A 9109-nucleotide genomic window follows, 5' to 3' on the forward strand; every position below is an offset into this window, starting at 1 on the left:
TGAGCTTCTAATACTGCCATAGCTCTACTTCCAGCCATCTGGTTGTTAATTGGCCATAAGCAACTCCGACTTTCCTGCCTGGTCTGGCCTGTATCTCCTGCTAGGCTTTCTCTCCCAAAACTGGAGCTCTACCCTCTAGGCCACTGCTCCACTTCTGGTATTCTGGTGGTTTATTGGCAATAAGAGTCTCACAGACTTCCTGCTTGGGCTGGCTTTTGAAGGCGATCTCCTGAAGAGGATTCAAGCAGTTTTCTTTAGGGATTTGCCAAGGATCCGCTCCACACAAACCTTTAATCTAAATCTCAGGAGGTACTAGATAAAAATAGAAATGTGCAGATGCTTCTAGTGTGTCCTAGATAGTTAAGGTTTGAGACACACAGCATTCATAATTATTAGATAATTTTATAGGCAAAAGGAGCAATGCAGACAGTATGAAGATCGCTCCAGCTTTTGGTCCTCTCATCCTGAGATAGTAAATTAACTGCAGCTCATTGCTAAGTGACAGAACTGGCATGTCCTGTGGACATTTGCTCCTCAATCCTGTGACACTCATTTCTCACTTTTGGCTTCAAACCTGTGACCAGAGTGGAACATGAGGAGAGAAAATCCTTCTCCGAGAAAGCAGCTATAAAGAACATTGGGTAGTCTCTTATAAGTTCAAACCATTGGAATGACCCGCTAAAAAGTCAGATTGTCCAGATTAAAAAAATTAAGAAAAGAAAGATTTACCAGTGGCTGCTGACTGTAATCTCAGATCCTCAGGAGGCTGAGATGTAGAGAATCTGAATTTGAATCCAGCCAGTGTAATAAAGACCTTGACACTGTTATTTCTAAGAGATCACAGAAAAACTCAGAAATGGGCTTTGACTCAAGCTTAATGCACTACCCTTGAGTAAAAGGAGCTCAAGGACAGCACACAGGCTCATAGTTCAACCCCTGGGCCTGCCCCCTCAAAAAGAGCCTGTATCTCCACGTCTTTGTCTATGTATGGATGTATTCCTACAGGTGAAGCTCCAGAGTAAGAGGAGCTATGATGAATGGCACCAAGCTAGGAAATTTGTATTCAATACTATGACTTCATAACACAGAGGATGCTTTTATGACATTGCATGCTCCCCTCACTGCTCCCAGTATAGCCTGAAGGTTGCTCTGCACCCCAGTCCTGCTGGAAGAAGTCTCTCTCATTGTCTGGACAGGCAGACAAAAGGCCTCAATCCTGTACAGCTGTGTAACAAGCAACTCCATCTGGGCCACTTAGTGAGGAGGAGTGTGGGCAGGCTCTGAAAGCCAAGCTATCCCTCTCCCCAGTGCTCTATTTTGACAGGAAGCCTTCATTTATGCCACCTCCCATGGAATGCCAAGTTCTGTGCACTTATTCTGCCTCTGTGAGACTATATTCTGATGTTCAGATACAGGGCTCAATATAATTCAGGAGTCCTTCTGACAGACAACTAGGGCACTGAACCTAATTAAATGTTTCATAACCTGCAATGATGGGACTATGATGCCTCTCCTAGCTTTCCGGAAGCTTCGGAAATCCAAGAACATGTCAGATATCACAAAGTTTCCTGTCATCTAGGGCTGGTGAAGCTCATCAGGTTTTGAAACCTTTGAATTCTCCTAGTTGGGCCCTGAGAGGCTAAGTTTTGGGGTTAAAAACAGGGCATGGGTGATTACCATGATCTCAGAGCAGAAGTCTACAGCTTTCCCATTTTGTGTCACAGCTTCACTTCTACTTTCTGTGTGTGTTTGTGTGTGAGTGAGTGAGCGCACGTGTGAGTGTGTATGTACATACACTAGTCCTGGAGCTTGAACACAGGACATAAGCACTGTATCTAGTTTCTCTTGTACAAGGATTGCCCTCCCCTACTTGAAACACAGAGCCATTTCAGGCTTTTTCCTAGTGATGTGGTCCAGAGTAATCAAGCCTAGGGTTTCATGTATGCAAAGCACTCTATCCCTAAGGCACATTCTCAGCCCTCTACTTCAGGTTTGTTAGTTTGCTTATGTCTTTTTGTTGTTGTCAGTTGTATGAATTGAAGTCTGGTTCTGGGTGCTGTCCCTGAGCAATTCAGCTCTAATCTTGTGCTCTACCACTTGAGCCACCGGTTTTCTGGTGGTTCATTGGAGCTAAGTGTCTCACGGACTTTCCTGCCCAGGCTAGCTTTGAACCATGATCCTCAGATCTCATCCTACTGAGTAGCTAGGATGACCAGCATGAGCCACAAGCACCCAGCTTCCACTTCACGTTTCTTAGTGATGAATTGGAGATAATAGTCTCATGGGACCTTTTGTGTCTGGGATAGTTTGGAACCCAGATACTCTGATCTCAGTTTCCTGAGAAGCCAGGATGACAGACCTTGGCTATGCAACCCTAGGCTGTGGCACTCTGCTGCAAGGGGGTCCTTGGCTCCATGTGGTGGAGTGCTGGCCATGAGTCCAAGAGGTAAGGATCAGCGCCTAGACTCTGAGTTCAAGGATCATGACTGAGAAAAAAAAACAAAACAAAACAATTGTCTGCAGTAGACAACTCACTAGTCTTCAGTAATACATAATTTTGTCCCTGCCATGGGGACATATCTGAGCCTCAATATTCTTGTCTGCCTAATCATCCAAGTTGTGGAGCTATTACAAGGGCAAGATGAAAGAATGCACCCTTTGAAGGACAAAACACATTACACTCTTTACAGTATTCAGCACCCAGCACCCAGCACCCAATGCAGGACTCAGAACACTGCACCCTGTGAAGGACTCAGCACATAGCATCCTGAGCAGGACTCAGCACACAGCACCACACGAAGGACCCAGCACCTCAGGAAAAACTCATCACATAGCAGTATCCCACAAGCTGTCATTAGTATTAGGGTGCTTTCATCAGTATCACCATTCTTTCAGAAACACATCACAAACTGCACAAAGTTCACAACTAATGATTGAGATCAGTGGGGGTTTTTTTGGGGGTGGAGTCAACCATAGGGATTGCACTAAAATGTTGGGGGTAGTGTCCTAAGAACTTTTGCTTGAGCCACAGCACAGAGTTTCACAGACATCCTGCCAGGGCTGCGTTTTAAACCCATCAATGTCAGATCTCAGCCCCCGAATATCTTGGATGACAGGGGTGAGCGAGCCAGCAGCATGTGGTTCTGTGGAGCTGGGTTGCAGTGGCATACCTCTGGCTAAGTCAGGTTAGATGGCAGCTGTCAGCACCAGACTCATGGCTTGCTCTGTGATGAGGTATTTGAAGTCCTATACTTATAGAGTTGCAGTCACAACATTCAATCTTTGGTGCCAGTCCTGGGTCTTGAGTAAGAGTCTAGACACAATCCTTATGTTTTTATGCTCAAAGCTAGTGCTCGACTGCTTGAGTGACAGCACAACTTCCGGATTTTTATGTGCATGTGGTAGTGAAGAATCGAATCCAGGGCTTTGTATGTACAAGCCATCACTATACAACTGAGCCCCAGGAATGACAAGTGTATAAACAGATAAATATGTAGATTGATATATATATATATATATATGTATATATATATATATACATATGTATAAAACAAGAGGAAGTTGTCTGTATATTATGAAATTACATATATTACTAGTAATTATTAACAAATAAATTATTCCTTCAAGTTTTAAGAACCATGGTTGAATATATAACAAGGTATTAATTGAAAAGTAGTCAAAGTAGTATAATTATTGTGTATAATTTTATAGTATACTCATACACTAACTACTAATTTAATTGTTACTTTTATAACATTCCATTTGAATGGATGTATATTGGCATGCATTTCTTAGAATCTCCCAACAATCATTAGTGGCAGTCTCAGGATTCGACCTCCAGGCCTAAGTTGAAGTTTTGGTTATGGCTTCCCTAATAGCCAGGCAAACATCAGCATGCAAAGTCATGTACACTTTCTGGGCCTTTTCATTTAGGTCCAGGATTGTCAGAATGGAAAGGGGAAAAAATGTAAAACCACGTTATCGATCTTCTCTGTTTTATCCTTCTTCTTTCTATTTTTTGCCAACCCAGAGATTTGAACTTGGGTCCTAGGATCCAAGGGTCAAGTGTGGCAGAGATGCCAAAACCTGAGTTCAAGCCATGTGCATGGCCAAAGGAAAATTGCCCTGGCTTGGAATTTGCACCATTTTCTGGCAGGCCTGGGATTTGAACTCAGGGTCTGGGTAACTCTGTGGCACTGTGGTTGAAGGGGAAGCTCACCATCCTTGAAGACAAGAAATTTTAGACCAGTTCCCAGGGCCTGAATAGAAGCCCCAGAACTGAAAAAAAATAATATTCATATATGAGATTTATTTACATGCATGGGTTTAGTGAGTATGACGTTTATTACACTTATTTATGTAGTATTATTACACACATAACATTTCATTTATTACATCCTATCACACAGGATATATTTGCATATAGATTATATATCATACTGAGACCCAGGATATTTTTCAGGAAAAAAAAATGTGTAAAAAGTGGCTTCTTATTCCATGAATAAATTTTTGGCCATGCTGGGATTTCAACTTATGGCCTAGAATGCCCAATCCATAAATGAGGTCACAGTCCTAGCTCACCATCCTCTGGCAAACTGAGCTGCCAGGAAATGCTGAGGACCTGTGATCAAGCCACAATAGTGCCCAATATATATACTGATAGCTGTGTATATATACATATACACACACACTTAGAGAGAGAATGTGAGTATATCATTAAATTATATATATATATATATATATAGTTACCAATTATTAGTTTAAGTTATGTCTCCATTTAATGAAATATAATGGCTGAATACTTATAAAAGCATTAATTAAAAATTAGTCAATATCCTTCCATTTGAGGAATCATACCATGGTGCTAGAATGGAAGATTTAAGTTCAATAATTTTTCTGTGGCATTCTAAAATAGAATCATGAATTAACTGCAAATTTAATTATTACTTTGATTACTTTGATAACATTCCATTAGCATTCACATAAATAGGAATAAGTTTGTCAGGATCTCCCTCCATTTGTGAGTGGCAGTCCTGGCATTCTAACTCCAGGCCTAGATGATTTATTTCAAATGTAAACAATTGGAATAACACTGTGAAGATTTCAGATTGTCATGATTTTAAAAAAGAACAACAAGAAGAAAAGAAAGCCAGGTGTCAGTGGCTCCTGTATTTAATGCTAGCTCCTCAGGAGGCTGAGGTGTAGAGAATGCCAATTTGAATTCAGCCAGGGCAGGAAAGTCCTAGACACTCTTATTTCTAAGAGATCACAGGAAAATATGCCCATGGGTTGGGTCTGTGCCTCAAGGGCAGAGGTCTACCCTTGAGAAAAAGGAGATCAGGAATAGGGCCTAGTCTCATATTTCAACCTCGGACCTGCCAATGAAATAAAAGAATTCAGTAACTCCATGTCTCTATGTATAGTTTTGGATGATGTATGAACAATGGGCTTTCAGCAGGTTGCCCTTACCCAGACCCCCAACCTGGGCAAGCTGGGAAAAGCACTCAGAGAGTACTAAGTATGAGTCAGTAGCATGAACAAAGCATCCTTCTCTGCCATTTAATAAGTGAAACCCCGAAGGCTTGCCTGGGCTGGTGTATGCAATAGGTGCATTACATTCTGGCTGAGGTATCTTATTGGGACATCTAACAGCCAGCCACTACCTCCAGGGAGGCCACAGTTCCTAGGCTGTAGGAGTTGTGGAAGGTTCTGGCTCCATATTTCCTATCCCTCTGTAGGATGTGAGCTTAGATCTCTGGGGCCTGGTGGCTATCACACATTCATCATTCCTCATTGCCGAGTCTCAGGCTGGTCCCAAATCCTGGCAAAGATATAAAATGGCCATCGATTTCTGTGCTGAAATCCCACCCTCCTAGATCCTGTTAGAAGTGAGCCTTGGGCTGCGAATGTGGCTTTGTGATAGAGTGCTTACCTAGAGAGCATGAAGCCGGAGGTTCGATTCCTCAGTACTACATAAACAGAAAAAACCAAAAGTGGCACTGTGGCTTAAGTGATAGAATGTACCCTTGAGGTAAAGCAACTCAGGAACATGCCCAGACCCTTAGTTCAAGTCCATGATTAGCAAAATATGTGAGCTTGGTGAGACATACTCTTCTGGGACTCAGAGGAGGGCCGAGGTTATAGGGAAGAGGGAGATGGCAGGTGCTGGTGGCTCACCCCTATACTCTTTGCTACTCTGGAGGCTGAAATCTGAGGATCATAATTGCAAGACAGTGCATGCAGGAAAGTCTATATGAGAATCTTTTCTCCAATGAAACACCCAAAAAGCCAGAAGTAGAGCTGTGTTCCAAGTAGTAGAGTTCTAGCCTTGAACATAAAAACTCAGGAATAACATCCAGGCCATGAATTTCAACCCAAGGACTGGCACACAAACACACACACACACACACACACACACACACACACACACACACACACACACACAAACACACACACACACACACACCAATATAGAGCATTTGCCAGTCAGCCTACCAAGTTCCATCTCTAGGAACTCAATATTATTTTAGAAAGAGGGAGAATGGAAGGAAGGACTTGCTCCAGGAGGTGATATAACTAGTGCCAAAATTCCACTGGAATTCTAAGATGTGGAACAGGACAAAGTGCCTCAGGCAGAAGGTACACAGCATGGGCAAAGGTCCTGAGGTGTGGTGTAGAGCAGGTGGTATGGGGGGGAATGAAGGTTCTGTGTCTTCAGAAAAGTCTGGCTGAACACTCAAGGCTGGGTCAAGATTTGTACTTGAGTCACAGGTAGGGCAGAGGGTAGGGTCCAGAATGGGGCCCAGGGGAAGATTAGCTTGACTTTTCGCAATGGACCCCAGCCATTTCCTGTGGCTGAACGCCTATTTTTCACAGCTCCTGACCCTAAGGCCTCCTTTGCATGGAGGAGTCAGGGCAAACGCAGGGAAGAACACTTGCTTAAGAAAAGCTTCTACCCAATGACACCAGTGGCTCATCCTCTGTAAATCCTAGCTACTCAAGAGACTGAAATCAGAGCTCATGGTTCAAAGCCAGCTCAGGGGAAGAAAGTTAGTGAGACTCTTCTTGCCAATGAACCACCAAAAGCCAGAAATGGAGCTGTGGCTCAAGTGGTAGAGTACCAGCCTTGAGGGAAAATTTTAAGAGACCAGAGCCCAGACCCTGAGTTCAAGCCCCAGTACAGGCACAGAAAAAATAAAGAAGATTTCAGAAGCTCTAAGTCCACTGTGGAGAAAGGCCATTATCAGCTGGGTGAAAGTGGCTCAAGCCTGTCATCCTAGCTACTCAAGGCTGAGACCTGAGGATCAATCAAGATTCAAAGCTAGGCTGGGCAGAATCTTATCTCCAATGACTCACCAAAAAGCTGGGAAGTTGAGCTACTGTAGTTCAAGTGGTACAGCACAAACCTAGTGTAAACAAGCTAAAGGATAACATCTAGGCTCTGAGTTCTTGTCCTGGTAACACACACACACACACACACACACACACACACACACACACACACACACACACACACACACACACACACACACACACATACACACTAACATCATTAGCAGGTGCCAACAATCCTAGCTACTCAAGAGGCTGAGCTCTTAGGATGGCAGCTTGATGCCAGCCCAGGCAGGAAAGTCCATGAGACCCTTATGTCCACTAAACAACTAAAAAGATGAAAGTTCAGCTGTGTTTCAAGTGGTAGAATGTTAGCTTTGAGCAAAGGAAGTTCAGGGACAGTGCCTAGGTCCTGAGTTACAGCTCAAAGATTTTTTAATACACCCTTTGCCAGCCCCGCAGGCCATAAATCCAGATTTTGGTCATCCTAGATCTCACCTCCACTTCCGTCACTTCCACAGTACTGACACATGTGGCCAGTGTGTGGCCAACACTGGGTTAAGAAGTGAACGTACACAAGGAGGGAGGGGCATAGCCAGGTCAAGACTAATATCCCAGAACATTGAGTTTTTGGTCATACCAGTCTCTCATCCCCCAGTTCCCTGGCCCTGGAATCTAAAGTCTGTGCCTCTGTATTCTGGGCATCCGGAATTGTCTAGAAGGCCCAGGTAGGGCCAGAAGATAGACTTTCCTATGATAAAGTACATTTACATTTCCTAGAAACTGACCAATATTTCCAAGCCACCTTAGTCTCACCTCCCATGTAGCCCTGGATCCTCCTTGCTCGGGTGGCCTTCAGTCAGATGTCAAGCTTGAGTTAGCCAGAGCCACCAGCACCCCCCATTCCCCAGTCCACTGCCAGCCTGTTGAGAGGGATGTCATAGGCCCAGCTGAGGAAAAGGACAGGACATCGTATGACTGAGGCCCTCCTTCTGAGGCATGGGAGACCCTATGCCAGCTGGCACTGCTGTACCAGAATCTGCTGGAGGCGGCCAAATATTTGGACAGCCAGACTTGTGCCCCAGAGAAAATATGGAACACAGGCCACTGGCAATTTACGACTCATTGTAGACCCTGATAGGGAGCTAAAGGCAAGGTCGGTGTGGAGGAAGGGCACAATCTGAAGTCAGAAAGAGGAGGATAGGCACCTAAGAAGGGGACAGAGAAAGATGAGGGAAAATTTCACACACACAGACACACAGACACATAAACAGACACACACACACACACACACACACACAGACACAGACACACACACACACACACACACACACGCACGCACACACATGGACATTCCTAGGCCTCAGCGGTTCCTGTGAACAGAACCTCGAACTCCCTCCATTTGGATCATATCTGACCTGTGAGAAGATGGCACTATCGTACTCATTCCAACTGTCGACACAAGATTGAGCCTCTAACATATCTGGAATGTCTCATAACCTAGCATGGAATTTCCTACCATACACACTGCTATGCTGAAAACTCAGCCACCTCTTTGTTTATTGCTGGTCATGGGGTTTGAACTCTGGGTCAGGGCACTGACTTTCAGCTCTTCAGCTGAAGATGATCACTCTACCACTTGAGCCACAGCGCCAGTTCCTGTTTTCTGGTGGTTCATTGGATATGAAGTATCACCAAGCTGGCCTTGAACTTTGGTCTTTACATCTCAGCTTTATGAGTAGCTAGGATGCCAGTTGTGAGCCACCAGCAGCACCCT

Source organism: Dipodomys merriami, unplaced genomic scaffold (assembly GCF_024711535.1).
Source record: "Dipodomys merriami isolate MVZ:Mamm:240054 unplaced genomic scaffold, mDipMer1.0.p SCAF_343, whole genome shotgun sequence".
Classification (NCBI taxonomy): Eukaryota; Metazoa; Chordata; class Mammalia; order Rodentia; family Heteromyidae; genus Dipodomys; species Dipodomys merriami.